At 40.7% G+C, this 16,337-nt stretch overlaps 1 long non-coding RNA gene across 1 annotated transcript; it reads left to right on the top strand.

Moving 5' to 3' along the window:
• The first annotated feature begins 591 nt into the window (after positions 1-591).
• Positions 592-5,457, top strand: LOC110479161 (uncharacterized). The gene is made up of 3 exons (XR_002466879.1): positions 592-824; positions 4,623-4,906; positions 5,443-5,457. It is a non-coding gene; the product is annotated as an uncharacterized LOC110479161 (long non-coding RNA).
• The last annotated feature ends 10,880 nt before the right edge of the window (positions 5,458-16,337 follow it).

The raw sequence follows: 16,337 nt of genomic DNA, 5'->3' as shown, positions 1-16,337 counted from the left end.
TGTTTCAGCTGTGGCCAACTAGGTCACTTCCAAGCCAACTGTCCCCATTTGCCTCCTGGGTGCTTGGACTCATCTTATTAGCCTTCCCCAAGACCACTTAGGAATTATTACCAACAGCCCTTGCACAGTTCAGGAAATATGTGGCGGACTGTGATGCGACCCTGTGCAAGACTCCAAGTGGCAGGCTGCATCGCCAGGGTCTACCGACCATCCAGAAGACCCAATTCCTGGATAGCACATCTCCCAGGATCAAAGTCATGAGGAGGGTCTCAGATTCTTCTTCAGAACAAGGGAACAAGTCCAGGGAATTCGCTGGGTCTTCTACAGCTCCATCCATCTGCTGCTCCCTGATGAGGACCTGGTAAGAGTCCCTGCAGGATACCTGGGCCCCCCTCATCAACAGCACACCACCTTCATGCTCCTTCTTGGGGACAGCCAGCATACTCCTGAGGAGACCAACATCATCTCTGAGGTGGTATCTGTGGACCCTGGGAATGAGGTAACGGTGTCAGTGACTTGTAAACCACGTCTTACACTTTATGCAAAGGAGCCCCCTTCGCTCAGATGTACATTTTAACAGGAACAGACTATTTAAATGGCAAAGATAACTAAAAAGTCTTCTTCTCCCAGAACTTATGTAAGGAAAAGCCCATAATTTCTGTTTCCATTTCCCACAGAGGGAACCTACCAATGATGGCAGACACTGGTGCGGATGTGACAATCCTCTCCAAGGCAAAGTGGCCCCGCGACTGGGAGTTGGGCCCCCTTGTGGCACAATCTCTGGTATCGAGGAAGCTGTCTATTCGATGAGATCCAAACATGTGGTAAGTGTAGAGGGACCTGAGGGGCCGATTGCTACCATTCGGTTGTTCATTGTTTCATCCAACATTTCACTACTCGGCAGGGATGTACTGTCCCAGTGAGGGGCTCGCCTCAATATCCCTGGCCGCAAGTGGGATTTTTAGTATGGGCCACTGCAGAGTACAGCACCCTGCCTTTGAATTGGAAAATGAACACACTGGTGTGGGTGGATCAGTAGCCCCTTCCAAACGAGGAGCAGGTATGCCTGGGGCACCTTGTGCCATCTACTAGCCCTTGGAACACCCCAGTCTTTGTAATCAAAAAACCTGGCAAAGACAAGTGGCACCTGCTCCAAGACCTTCAAAAATTGAATGAGGTTATCAAGGACATTGGTCCCCTGCAGCCTGGCCTCCCCTCTCCCTCCATGCTACACTGGGATTGGCAGCTCACAGTTCTCAACATCAAGGACTGCTTTTTAAACATTCCTATGCACCCTGGAGATGCTCTCAGGTTCCCATTCTCCATTCCATCAGTCAACCATGGAGAACACTTGAAAAGATATCACTGGACCACTTTGCTGCAGGGGATGAAAAGCTCCCCAGTGTTATGCCAGACCTTTGTTGCATAAGTTTTGTCACCAGTGCGCAAATTATTCCTGGATGCTATCATTTTGCACTATGTGGATGATATTTTAAAATGTGCTGCCACCAAGACTTACCTAGATGCTGCCCTGACAAAGACTATTTGTCTTGGTTTGACAAGACAGGAGTCTGTGAAGGAGGGCAAAAGCCTCCTGTGCAATGGAGAAGGTAAACCCCCTCCCTCCGAATTACTAGGATTTTTAAATTAAAAGGCTCTCAGGCAAAGATATGGGAATGGGAGTAACAATTCTTTACTAGGAGAAAACTAGATAACAATTTAAAAAAAGGCAAATGCAATCAGTACAAACAAAACTAGTGAAAAAGTCCACAACCTGAGGATTCGGGGTGTTGGTAGCGGTCCGGTGGAAATGATAGCTGCTCCTCTTGCAGTGGCTGATGAATTGCAGCTGAAGTGGTGATCTTTAGAAGGGTATAGTTTTCTCTGAAGATCTGGTGGCAGTTGGGCCGGTCTTCCTCTGTGCCGGGGCTGCCTCCGAGCTCCTCCACCGCCGCCTCACCGCGCTCCGGCCACTTCTCTTGGGAGTCTTGCCGAAGGAGCTGCTTCTCTGGGAAATCCTGCAAAGAGAGAGCTGTTCTGTCCCCCAAAAGGTACTACTTTATACCATAAAAGAGTGCTTGGCTTCCTCCTCTGGGTGGAGCATCTCACAATGGGATGGTGTTACGTTACCAGCCCTGCAGTGAGTCAGTCAATGGCCCATTAAACCATTACCTCTTCGGAGCAAATCATTGTTCTTGGAAGAGATAACAAACCTGCCCAACCTCCAACAGATGGCAAATAGAATACAAGCTTATCTTACAAACCAGGACACTATTGCAGCTGTCGAAAGTGTGGGATTTCAAATATCACAAGAGAAAATCCAACTGTGAAGCTCCTGGAAATACCTCAGATTTTTAATTACTGGGATAACCATCACTCCCCAAAACTTGAACATCAACAAGGATCCCCAGATGTTGCGACACATGTAACAATTATGTGGCACTATCACCTGGATCTGGCCTCTCCTTGGCCTCAGCACTGGTGCCTCTCTTCGACCTCCTGTGGGGGGACAGAGACCTGGCCTCACAGCATTCCCTAACACATGAAGCTCGTGAGGCATTGGAGAGGGTCACCACCGCCATCACATCTCACCAGGTGCACAGGGTTTCTCGTTGCCTTCTGTTAAACATCAGCATTTTGGTAAGTGCCCCAATTTTCACACACTGATTTTCCAGTGGGATGACACCTCAAAAGACCCACTTGTCATTATTGAGTGGATTTTCTTACCCCATCAACCCTGCAAAACTGTCACTACCCTGAACTCATTGCAAAACTCATAACGCCAACACCGCCTCCAGACCCTCACAGCTTGTAATCCAGTGTGCATTTACCTCCCATTTAATTTGAAAAAATAGACTCATTATTACAAACTAATGAACATCTCCAAATCTATTTAGACAGCTATCCTGGTCAAATCTTAATACACTATCCCAAGCATAAACTTTTTAAAGACACTTTCCATCTGGTCCCAAAGTCATATAAAAACAAAACCCCCATCAAAGATACTGTCACAGTGTTCACTGATGGCTCAGGCAAGTCCCACAAGTCAGTGTTCACCTGGAGAAACCTGGACACTCAGAAGTGGGTGTCTGATGTCCAGGTTGTTGAAGGTTCTCCCCAGACTGCAGAACATAGGGCAGTTGTGAGAGTGCTCAAAAAATTTCAGCAGCCTCTTAATTTGGTAACAGATTCAGTGTATTTGCTGGGATAGCTGAGTGGGCAGAACATGCCCTGCTCAAAGAAGTTCAAAATAAAAATTGTACAGCTTTCTCTCAGAATTAATCTGGCTCATCTCCCACAGAGAGCAACCTTATCACATATTGCACGTCCAGTTGCACACAGGGCTGCCTGGACAAATAACAGAGGCTAACCAGATGGTGGATGCTTTAGCCATGACAACAATTTCAGCTCAAGTTGCACCAACAACTCAAATACCAGCCATTGCAACACATTTCAGCAAACGTAGTTGAGCCACACATTTTACCACCAAAACGCACCAGCCTTGTTGCACCAATTTAAGATAAGATCAAGCCAGAGCAGTCATCTCCACCTGCCCAAACTACCAATCGTTGGCCATTCCATCAGTAATGACAAGTGTAAACCTGAGAAGTTTAAGAGCTCTAGAGCCTTGGCAATTGGACATAATGCATTATGCCCCCTTTGGATGCTTGAAATACATACATGTGTCAATACTGGGACATTGTTCACTCACCTGCACACGGGAGAAAAAATCAAAGGACATCATAAAACACTTTTATGTGGTATTTGCCACATTAGGTGTCCTGAAATCAATAAAGACAGATAAAAGCCCAAGATTCATCTCAAAACATTTTAGAGAATTTACACAACAATGGGCCATCAACCACTGTACTGCAACCCTACCAGCCAGCCAGTGGTGGAAAGGGCACACAAAGAGATAAAAAAAAATACTAGAATAGCAGCACAATGTGGTCTTGACTGTAACCCTGGTGGAGAGGTTTTTTAAAGTACTTTATGTAATGAATTTAATTATTTGCTCTGGTAAGAGCCAAACCCACCAATTCTCCAACACTTTCACATGAAAAACTATGCACATTTAAAAGAAAGGCCTCCTGTACTTAACAAAGGTCCTGATTACAAATGTATTAAAGGACCATACCCCCTAATCACTTGGGGAAGAGAGTATGGGTGTGTTTCCACTGAGAAGGACCCCAAATGAATACCTGGAAAGTTTATTAAGCTGTATCAAGATGCCACAGCAAAAGATGACTCACCAGCAGACTGTCCCACCACACCACCACTGCAGAATGCCTCAGACAACGCAGTCGCCTGCAGACGGAGGAAGAAAAAGACCACATACCCCAAACATCGTCTCCAGAGTCCTAATAACAAGAAGATACCTATGTATGCCAGATGTGACTACAACCCCCATCATACCTTCCCCTGTTATCCCATTCCCATTTCCCTCATACCTATTCCCTCAACCCCCCTACCCATTACCCCTAAGGAGATCTCCTTCTACTTTAATCTATAATTTTAAACAAGTTGGAAGGAAAGAGGGATTGAAGGAGTTTTGAGAGGGGAGAAATTATTAATAACAACATCTGAACATCTAAATTCCCATTCTGTGTATTCATTACTAGTGCATCAGAGCATGCATGACCCATTTGGAGATGTGATGGCCACCCTGGTAATACCTCCCAGGAAACCCCAGACCGCTGTGAGAGCTGCTGCCATCACCATCATCCTGTTACACATCCAAACAGCAGCCAGGTGGATTGTACCGCAGCTGAAGAAAAACATATAGATGACACTTGCAAAAGCCCTCAAACAGAAGAACTTCTGTCAGACCATGGGAAGCGTGAATGACCTATTGTCAATGTGCCTGGTGGGAATCCCCTGTCACCAAATGATTAGCCCTGTACAGGTAAGAAACCCAATCTGGTCGACTCTTGGGATGAGTGGACAAGGATCCTGCCCCATGCACCATAGGAGCCCCAGGAATTGGATCTACTGGGCTCCTCCAGAGCAATGTATTGTATAAAATTTCACTACAAACCAACCAAACAAGATTGGCAGAGCATTGACACCAAAGAGCCCCAGGCATTTGCCTGGAAAAATGTATTACCAAATGATAAGAGATACATGGTCGATTGGTGCAATTACACTAGTGAAACACCATCTGAGTCCTCTCCTTAACCCAGGGTGCTCCCCAGGGGAGTGTTTCTCATTTGTGGTGACAGGGTGTGGTCAGGGATCCCCTCAAAGATGGAAGGGGGCCCCTGCAGCCTTGGCCAGCCCACTATCCTCACCCCAAACACTACCCAAATTAAGGATTGGTGATGAGAAACCAAACTGGCATGCCAAAAGAGATCATACACCAAATTTGATCCCAATTGTGATGACCAAATTTATATCTGGGGCAAAATGAAGAGGGTTGCAGTGTTTATTTTTCTACCATAGGTTGCTGCTGTGAAGGCCTCAGTGAGCTTTCTCACCTGGGGTGCTGGCTTAGGAAGCATGTCAATGCTACATCCACCACTCTATCAGACCTCCTGGTGGATGAAGAAACCACCAGGCATGCCATTCTCCAAAGCCAAGTGGCCATAGACTTCCTACTGCTTGCCCATGGCCACAGCTGCGAGGACTTTAAAGGACTCTGTTGTTTTAATCTCACATTGTGGGTATTCTCAGAGAGAAATGGAAAGTTTCTAACCGGGCAGAAGCCTGAGAAACTGTTGAGAAGAATATTCTTTATTCTCTCTTGTTGTTCACATTGTTTATAGTTAGGTTTTGCTACTGTACGTCATTCACTGCACACCAATAGGTGGGATGTTTTCACTTCAGGACCAATGGAATTGGTCTGCACGAAACTGTGTAAAAGAGCAATGTATTTTGAAATAAACAGAGTTATGCTCTCAGCCTTCTGAACAAAGTCAATTCATTCCTGTCCTGCCACAACAGCGTCATCACGTCAAGGAGTTCATCTATCCAAGCCAACATCAAACAAATCTAAGACCAATTAAAGACCATACATGCAGAGAATAATGTTGTGGATGTAATGGACAAGATTCTGACACAGTGGGGTATTCCCGGGTGCGTGGCTTGCATCTTCAGAAGCCCCCTGTTGGTTCTTATTATAATTTTTATAGTTTCTGGTGAACTGATATGCTTCAAGAGGACAATCAATAAGACATTGGAGAACATTTATTTAATTAATAAGAAAGGGGAAGATGTGGGAGACACTTATGGGGAAGACAGGGTCAGGATGCCCTGGAAAACACTCTAGTGTAGCTTAGGGTGAGAGATTGACAAAATTCCCCATCATCCTCTGTTGTTAATATAAATGCTGTGCTGCCAGTCCCTGGCTGCACACTCCCCAGATCCAGAAAGCTCTATACCATCTGTTCCTCCATCGGTCCTCTCTGCAGCACCATTGCCTCCCCGCTTCCCCATTGGTTAGGTCCTAGTGACACCACTCCAACCCCTCCCCTGGCTTCTCTCCCCATTGGACAAGTTGTACTCCAACCCCGCCTACCTCCCTTCAGTTATATACCCCAATTCCACCCCCATTCCCAGCTCCTTTTGCTTCTGGTTCCTTTCAGTGGTAGCTGTTAACCTGCTCTCCCTGCCTGTGCGCTATGTTCCTACCCTGCCTGGACCCTTGGACTTTTCCTAAATAAATCCTGCTGGATTTTACTGAGCAAAGGACTCTCTCATTTTTCCTGGTGAGGCACAATTACACCATTGGGACTCAGGTGTCTGGTAGGGTGGGGGAGTTGTCAGCATGGACCACAGCAGGGTTGCTCCTGGTGCTGCAGGCACCCCAACAGCACCTGCCCAGGGAAGCTGCCACAAGCCACCTGCAGTAAAAATTAAGGGTCTTGGTGCTGTGTCCCTGCAGTGCGATGTGGGCAGTAGGACTTGTCCTTCCTCCATGTAGGAAAGAGGCTGGGAAGGAACCTCACCCTTCTGAGCCAGTATTAAATGCTACTCTTGATTAGAGAATGATAGTAAATTCATCCTTCCTGAGCCTGATAAATATCAGTGCATTGGCTTCTTCCACAATTACAAACATAATATTAAGTTTCTGCATATCAGCTGAACTGCAGTTCCAGGCTGTGTGCTTGCTTCTAGCTTTTGGCAAAGTGAGGTGAAAGTCCTTTCCTTAAAATTTAATTGGAAGAGATTTAAGTTACCTCACACTTGCAGTGGGCTGAGAGCCAATACACAGCTTATTACAGTAGTATGGCTGGTAGGGAATTCATCATGCTATTGCAACTCAGTCATGTAACTGACCCCTTCCATAATGTCTTACACTGATAAGATAGCTTGTAATGGGATTTTATTTGAGAATTATCCAGTATATCCTGGTAAAAACACTGAAAACCTGAAGGAAGTTCATGATAGAAAGGGCAACTTCACTGATAATTATTCTCTGCAGGTAGAGAAGCAAAGTAGCTCCTCTAACAGGGGAATGCAGTAGATTGTATTAGCAGAGACAAATTCTGCTGAAGCTTCACTAGCAAATTCTTGAGCCAGCCCGATCTGCTGTCAGGAGAGCTCTTCTACCAGCTAAACCCTGGTTACAGATCTACACACCTATCCTTAAATCTTCCCTAAAATAAAAAAAACAACAAGTTTATGTGGACTCTCAAAATTATAAGATTTTTTTTTTGCCATTCTTTACCATAGCACAGATTTTAGCATGAAGTAATATCCTAATTTCAAAATAGTCAAGTTTTTGGGCATAATTCAAGGTTATGAAGTTACCATCAGCCACTGAATTTTGGTTGTTTATTACCCAGCATCGCTGTCTTTCTCCGCTGTTTGGTGGGGATCAGGACCAGGACTGATGCCGCATTGGGATTCTCTCTGATGTCCACCATAATCAATGTTTCTAATCAGTGTTTTTCTGCTGGAATCATGTGTGGAAAAAAACACAGGGGCCAGTCACACAACACAGAGGCAGGGAGAGAATGAGGAAGGGAGCAAAAGAGATGCAGTGAAGAGGTTGAGAACAAATTAAAGAGTCAAGCTTGAAAAAGAAGACAAAGCAGTCTTCAAGTATTTGTTGCAATTCAAGAGGAATGTAGTTAGATTGCGCACTTAACCTCATGCCTTCTATCTTGGTGAGCACTTCATCATTCTTGTTTATTGGCATCAGGAGGTGCAGTAGCACTTGCCTGAATTTCACGTGCTTCCCTATTCACTGGAAGTATAGTTTGAAGAAATCTGATGATGCAGAGGGCAGTTAGCAAAGATGGCCTCTCAGAGAAAACCTCTTGAAATTTCGTGCTGTATTATGTATTGGTGTGATTTGTGACCCACATGCAATTTTAGACTATCCTAACAGTGAAAATAATCACAAGTTTCAAATAATAAAATTAGCTTGAAAACTATATGTTTTATCAAATGAAATTGTACCAGAAAAAGTGTAATGCAGTAACTGGAATAATCATAGAGAACTGTATTGAAAAAGAGAGCAAGTGAGCAGAAACACAAAAAAGATAATGTAAAAAGGAAGAAATAGAAAGTAGAAAATATTGATGATAAATATTAGTCTTAAATTTATGCAACAAAACAATGTTTCAGGTACCTTTTATAAGACTTGAAGAATGTGAGTGCATGAATGTTCACTCAGGGCTGTTGGAGAGTCTGCGGTCTTTCGTTAAATATACAGACATACCCATCTCTATACCAGGCTGTGTTCTATGAGAAAACATGCTTACTCCCTGATCTGCAGCTCAGTTCCTCAAAAGTCTACCTCAAGTCTTCTGACAGCCATCTGCTAGTCCATGAAAACTAGCATAAGAAAAGTCCGTTTGACAAGAAACTTCATGCAAACTAATTTTTTTTAGTCCTTCTGAGATCAAAAATGGCATCTTGATATCCCCTTCCTGTTGTTCGATGATGCATTTTTTTTCTGTGTTGGGCATATTAATATTCCTTGCTTAAATGCAATGCTTGCATCCTTAGTTTTTTGGGGGGAGTTTTTAAACAAAATGGTGAAGCTTAGCTTGTTATGTATTTTTATTTTATTTTAATAATCAGTAATTTATTTTGCAAATTAATGCCACTGCAATTACTTTAGCTCAGCAGCAAATGGGAAAAAGAGCCTCTATATTGATGCTATGTTGATTATGCGTCTTTAAAAAGATACATTGTCTGCTCTTGCATGAGGAAGAATGAGTCAAAATATATCTAAGGCTTTCCGCTTTATCAAATACTTTTATGAGGCACTTTTAGAAGGCTCTGACTCTGTGGAAGGTAATAAGATGGTTCCCTTTGAAGAAAATCAAAACCTACAAATGAAAGAATTATGTGCTTTTGAAATGCTGTAAGAAGAGTTTTTGTAGTGGTACAGATGACAGAAAAATCTGATCTGCTTAGAAGATATTATTATTTAACAGTTTAAACAACATCATTTCCAGAAGAACACATTTTTAAAATAGGTATCTGTTTTATATTTATAAGGGCGTAAAACTCTTGGACATGACAAAGGTCTCACTCCTCAGAATTAGAGATCATGCCTGCAGTAGCCATAGTATGCTCATTGAATGAAAGAGTTTTACTTGGGAAAATGAACTTATTACAACATGTCTGGCATACTTTCCTGTGTTCTGAGGATAGAAGGTTTGAAATCCATGTGTGGAACACCTAATTCCTCTGGGCATGACTGATACATATGCATCTTTACAAGACGCAAATCCTCCAGCTTCTGTGAAGCCATTAGCAACTGGGTCATCTATTATTCAGAGGGCATATGCTGTCTGTGCTTTCTCATTTGCTCCTGTTTGACAGCCCTCTGATGACTGCCCCCAGCAGATACACCTCTCTACAGCCACTTTCTTAGCTGCTTAGTTTTTGGATATAAAGTGCTTTGTTCAGTCTACCTTTAGCTCCATCTTTCCTTGCTGTAGGTTTTACTTTTCTTACATTTTACTCCTACCCAATTTATTCTTAAAATTGATTGTGCCATTTTGATAGAGACTTCTTCCACACAGCATAAAACTTAAGGGGAAATATAATGTTAGACTTTTATTGCTGTCTTAAAAATCTCACAGCAATCTGCAGATAAGAAAGAGACAGGCTGTTCTCTGAGATGTGGTAGGATAACAGGCAACAGCCCCATTATGCAGCAAGAAAAATTCCAGTGAGATACTAAGAAAACATTGCCACGAAAATATTAAAGCAGTGAAGGGAGCTTCAGGGTATGTCAAAGAGTTGTTTTAGATTAATTCAAAACTAGCTTTGGTTGGGAACTTGAACAAGGTATTCTGCAAAGGTCTTTTCCAACCTGCACCATTTTAATGAAAAATAAGTCCCCCTCACTACTGAGCTACTTTTGACTCTCCTTGAACAAGAGTTCAGTGAGAACATGCTTTCTATTTGTTGTAAGCTGTGGCCTAAGTAATGATCTCAGTGAAGCTCACATTCACTTTCAGTCCACCTGAAGGAGTAGTATGCTTTGTAAAAGGACAGTGGTGTTTTGTATTTATATAGTATGCAGTTGAAGCTATGTAAAACCAACCAACCAACCAACCAACCATCCCACCTGAAACCAGAAGCGCAAACAAACCAACAAACCCATCAAGAAACCCAGCAAAACAAGAATTTCAAGCCCTCAGCTTGCTAATTAGAAGTGCAAGGTCTGTATGGACATACAAATTTGCCTCCAAGCTCTTTGAAATGACTATTTGTTCTGACTTTTAATTTTGTGTGGATTTTTTTAGGATTTATATTCAAAGAATGTGTCTTCTGTTACTTATTGTTATGTGATCTGCAGGTTTTAAATATGAAAATACACTTTTGGCACAAATATATTACAAAGACAGCATCCTTGGAGATGCCATGGGAAGACAATTTTTTTGTAGGAATTGTTATTTTTTTTAAATAGCATTTTGCATTAGCTTAAATTATACCAAAGTATATAATATAATATCCCTAAACAGAGATTTCCAGAAGTTTAAATAGATACATTTAAAAATCCCATGTAGTGAAACCTATGGTAAGTATAGAAGAACCCTGAATCATATATACATTCATCAGACAAAGACACAGGTGGCTCAGGTGGAGATGAAGGAAAATGTAAAAACACAAATATGGGAGAGTAATAAAAGTGGCATAGCTTCAAAAGGTGGTTACCAGCAGGACTAATAAATTTCCTTACTTTTGAAGTAAAATGTTTTGTTCATGTCATTGAAATTGAGATCTGCCTTAAAATTTTGTTCCAGCAAAGATGTTAAACAATTGTCTAACTTCAAATCAGTGAATAAATGTACTTACTTTTATGGGTTAATGCCAAAAATAATAATAATATTGAATTCTTTATACATACAACAGATATTATGGCATAATTGCCAAGATAGCACATGATGAAAATGGTGAATTAGGTTTTCCTTACACTGCTATTTTTTTTTTTCCTTCTGAAACATTGCTTCTATACTTTTTTTTCATTCACCTCCATTTTTTAAAATTCACCTCTTAGTTTTTTGCTGTTTGTCTTCTGACAACTATGTTTTAAGATTGAGCCACACAATTGTTGTTGGTATTTGGTTTAAACTGATGTCAATGTCTGTCTGAAAGTTGTACTTTGAAATGTGACATAAACATACTTTGATTCCAGCATAATTGTATCTCAATCCATTAATAACTGATGTTTCCTTTTTGTCTTCTGGCATTACAAGAAAGCCACTTGGAAAGTAATTTCTCAAATCCTGAATTAATAAATATAATTTCAGGGGATTAATGTCATTTTAATAGATATTAACTAATACTTCTATTGCAAATAAAAATTATTGCAAAAAATCAGCTTTATGAATAGTTGCTTTATGAAATGTCATTTTTTATAGATAATATACTTTAATAAGTTTTAGGACCCTTACCATCTGTGCTATGGGAAAAATATTTTAATTTCTCTTAATTATTCTTGTGGTTCATGAGTTATGACCTTTCTCAGGGATGAAAATAAATGCCAGTTCTTCCATGAACAAAATGTGCACAGTGGGAATACAGAATCCACACAGGTATTAAAGCAACCAATATCCTGAAATGAGTATATCAGCAGCAGCATCAGGAAGCAAACATTTTGCATTCAATCTGACAGCTGGAGTGGTTTGGTTATATATGGAGTGGATAAATAGCCCAGTAATTAAGTAGGAATACCATTAACAGTTTAGGTGAAAATAACAGCACAGTAGTCCCCTGGGACATTAGAGGAAAAGTTAAAAGCCACAATAAAGATGTATGTGTTTTGGGGGGCAATACATTAGGGATTGTCTGCTACCTTCCAGAGTGCTTGCACACTTTTTTGGGGGCATCTTCCTTACAGTGGACAAAGTACAGAGGCAAACCAGAGGAAAAAAATAACTACCTATTATTTAGGAGAGACAGCCACAGGCAGTGGAAGTGCTGTCCCAGACACATTACAGGTCAAAGCAGGGGTGTCTGGATGCATTTGGTTGCTGCAATGAAATGTGTGTTATTTTCTTCTATGCAGAGGAATTGGGACATTATGTGTGGTAAATGCTTTTCAATCCCTTCATAAATGTTTTGTTTAGGTGATTGTTCTAGCTGCATGTTTCTAATACTGGAATAATACTGGAAGGGTACTGTCTGTACTGAGAAGGCCTCTAACCTGCACAGGGGCTGTAGGTCACGTCCTGAAGCAGTCTAGGCATGATTTTCTCCAAGGTAGCACCTAAAAACACAGCAGTGAAGTACAAGCATTGAGGACACAGCTTTCTTTCCTACCCTCTGATTTGATTCTAGTGAGGCAAGAATAAACACATTCCCCCCATCCTCATGGTATTGCTAGAGAACTGGGAAGAAAACAAAGCTTTTCACCCCACATCATTCTTGCAGTGGCCAGGAACAGCTCTGCTGTAGTGCCAGCAAAGAGAGCAAAGACTGACCAGAGTGCAAGCTTATGCTCTGCTAGGGACCAGTCTTTGGGGAGAGGCTTGTGCCAGCCTTCAGGAAGCATTTCTTTCTGATGCTGTTATTGAGATTTCCTTTTCCTACTCTATCCTCTTTGCCAAGCTAACACTTGTCATGCTGCATGATACCTCCTTTCCATGTCCAGGTCAGATGTTTCTATTTTCCAGCATAAGCATTTGTGGGAGAAAGTGGGAAGGTCATCAGAGAAGAGAGTAAGGGCTCAGTGGGGGTAGCAGTCCTCCCCTGGAAGAAGGGCTACCCAGCTGTAACTGTAATAAAACCTGGTATGTGCAATTCACCCCACAGTTCAGCCACCAGAAAAATCTGTTCCTGCAACCATCACCTCTGAAAACCTCAGATCTTGGATTTGTGTGATCTGTGTCTTAAAATTGTCTTTCAGTTCTTTTAGAAATGTGTTTCTGACTTGCAGATAAGAGCCTGGGAAGATGAGTTTTAAAGGCTTCAGTACCACATAACTGTAGCATCATTTAGGTTGGAAAAGACTCCTAAGATCATCAAGTCCCACCATTAACCTAACACTTCCAAGTCCACTACTAAACCCTAAACACCACTTCTACACATAAATACCTCTAGTTATGGTGCCTCAACCCTGGTTAGCCTGTTCCAATTCTTGACCAGATCCTTGAGAAAGAATTTTTCCCTAATATTTAACTTAAATCTTCCCTGGAGAAACTTGAGGCCATTTTTTGTCCTGTCACTTCTTACCTCAGGGAAGAGACAAACCTTTATGTCACTACAGCCTCCTTTTGGGTAGCTGTAGAAAGTGATAAGGTCGGTCCTCTACAGCCTCCTTTTCTCCAGGCTGAACACCCCCATGTCCCTCAACTGCTCCTCATCAGACTTGTGCATCAGACCCCTCAACAGCTTCATTGTCCTTCTCTGGACTCGCTCCAACACCTTAATGTTCTTTTTGCGGTGAGAGGCTCAAAACTGAACACAGCACTCAAGGTGTCGTCTCATTAGCGCTAAGTACCAGAGGACAGTCACTGCTCTGCTCCTGATAATCACATTATTACTGTGCCAGGACACTTCTGGCCTTCTTTAGTGCCTGGGAATACTGTCAGAAATTAAATAACCAAATTTTGTAAATTTTAAAGGCTTATAAGATCACATAACACTTCTAATGTATCAATTTATGTTTCTTTGAATATTTTGCAATTTTGCTCTTCTTATGTAACCCTGTTCTTGTTTATTTGTATTCATTGTCTGACATTGAGAAGTCTTATGTAGCTGAACTATGGCAAACGACTTAAGTTCTATGTGGCTCATTTGCTGTATATTTCTTCCTTCATTAATTCTTGGTTCAAAGTCTTATATTGCCCCATTTTCTGTTGCTACGCCACTTAATGATCTGGTTTTGAGCCATTTTTTAGATGCCTCAAGGAAAGCTAAGCTGCTGCTAGCAACTCCTTTAAAGCACAAACAACTGATTTCAAAAGGACTGACAGGATTTCTTTTTTAAACTCTGTTCATTTGACCTTTCAGAATTAGTTTTATCCTGGTCTTGTACTATTTTATCCTTAAATAGGGTCTCAGTCAATTTTCTTGAAAACATAGAGGTTTAGACTTTATGAATTTATAGTTTCTATGACACTCCAGTTTCAGAAAGATCTCCCTGATTAATAATTTTTCACTTGCTGTTTCTCTGGATGCAACACATCCTATATTCTTGCCAGTGCTGCCACTGCTTAATGCTATGCCAAATGACCAAATTATCAAATTTTTCAGTAATTTCCCTCCCCACAATTTAAATATTTTTTCATGAAAGATTTATTATTTTGTACTGTGCTTTGTGGTTAGGGATTTCTTTATCTTTGCAATGGAAAAATTAGGTATGGGCTAAAATTGGTTATACTCTAAAAAAATTATTTTAAATTTAAATTTCTGCTGTAATGAAAGTTTTTATCTGCCATTTTTAACACCTTAAAAGCCTTATCTTTTTCAAATGCATTTTACTTTGTTATGAAACCCCTTCTACTTAATTTCCATTCTATTACTTTGTCATAATTTTCCATACCATTTTAATTCTAATGCTATCACTAGTGAAAAAAAGGCAATAAATTGATACTGGAGTTTGGGTCAAGTCCATAGAACAACATTTAAACAATCTTTTTTTAATGGCTATTTTTAAACTAATCTTACTTATTTTAAAGTTTCAGGTCAACTCAGAAGAAAGACTTCTCTGATCCCCAAATTGTTGTCTAAACATTAAGTTGACTTGTAGATTTGTCACACATTTTGTGACATATCTTTGACTCTTTACCAAGGTTTCTTATCTCTTTGCCTAACAGGAAGAGTAGAGAAATTTTCCAAAATGCTGAAATGCCTGTTAGTATGTTCAAGCCTCAAAACTTGAGATTGCATTTTCAGTAATTTAATATGTCATTCAGCTTTATTGCAGCTACAGTAGAGGTGTAGTATTTGAAATGCTTCTTTAAAAGTAAGACAAAAGCCCAACATTCTTGATATTCTTCTGCCATACCTTTTTCTTGCCCAGGATATGTAATTTGAACTCTCTCATCTACTGACCTTTATTCCTCCATTCTTTTTCTTAAGAAGTGTTCTTTTCTTCATCACTGTGATCTCAGAATAAAAGGCCCGGAAAGATTATTTTAATTTTGACTTAGAAAACATTTTAGCTCCTGTTTTAGAAGGAAAAATGCATAAAAGTTACTTTTAATGTTTCTATAACTTTAGAAACTCAAGACTTGAACTTCATTTTGATAATTTTCCTCTGTAGTTACAGTTTCAAAACAAGCTGTTTCAATGTAGTTTAAACTGGGGATATGTGTTAAATATGATTGCTATATTACTGGCCAGAAATGTTTGAACAGCTTTGGGGACCAAACCTCCCTTAGGCTTAAGGGCTTAGAACTCAAAATTGCAGTGCATACAGTTAAAGAAACTATACAATTTAATTTTGCTTTTAGGTATATTTTCAGATTGTTGTCCTAGACTACCAAGTATTTGGAAGACTTCTAAAAATGAAACTATTGGATAATGAAATATCAAAACATTTGGTGTCTCAAATAAGGTGAAGTTAATAAAAAATCAAACCAGATTAAAATATTGAAATCTTTTTCAACAATTAAGTTTTACTACAGCATGCTTGCTGGTTGATGCAGTTCACGAGCACACAGGAAATTCAAGAAGTGGACTAACTAGCACAGAACTGTGCCTTTCTCTTTGCAGCTGCTGCCTCTGAAAGGGCAGACAGATGCTTCTATATGCCCCTCATATGAGGAGGCTTGTGAGATGAGAATATTGTTCACGTCTAAGTGGAAATAAACGACACAACATCTGATTGTCAGCAAGTCATTATTTTCTAACAATGCCCATGCTAAAGCTTATTGTTGTTATTATTTTTGTTTTAGAGACACACTTAGGTAGTGCCA

This window comes from Lonchura striata, chromosome Z (assembly GCF_046129695.1).
Source record: "Lonchura striata isolate bLonStr1 chromosome Z, bLonStr1.mat, whole genome shotgun sequence".
NCBI classification, from domain to species: domain Eukaryota; kingdom Metazoa; phylum Chordata; class Aves; order Passeriformes; family Estrildidae; genus Lonchura; species Lonchura striata.
This window is presented reverse-complemented; position numbering and strand designations above follow the sequence as displayed.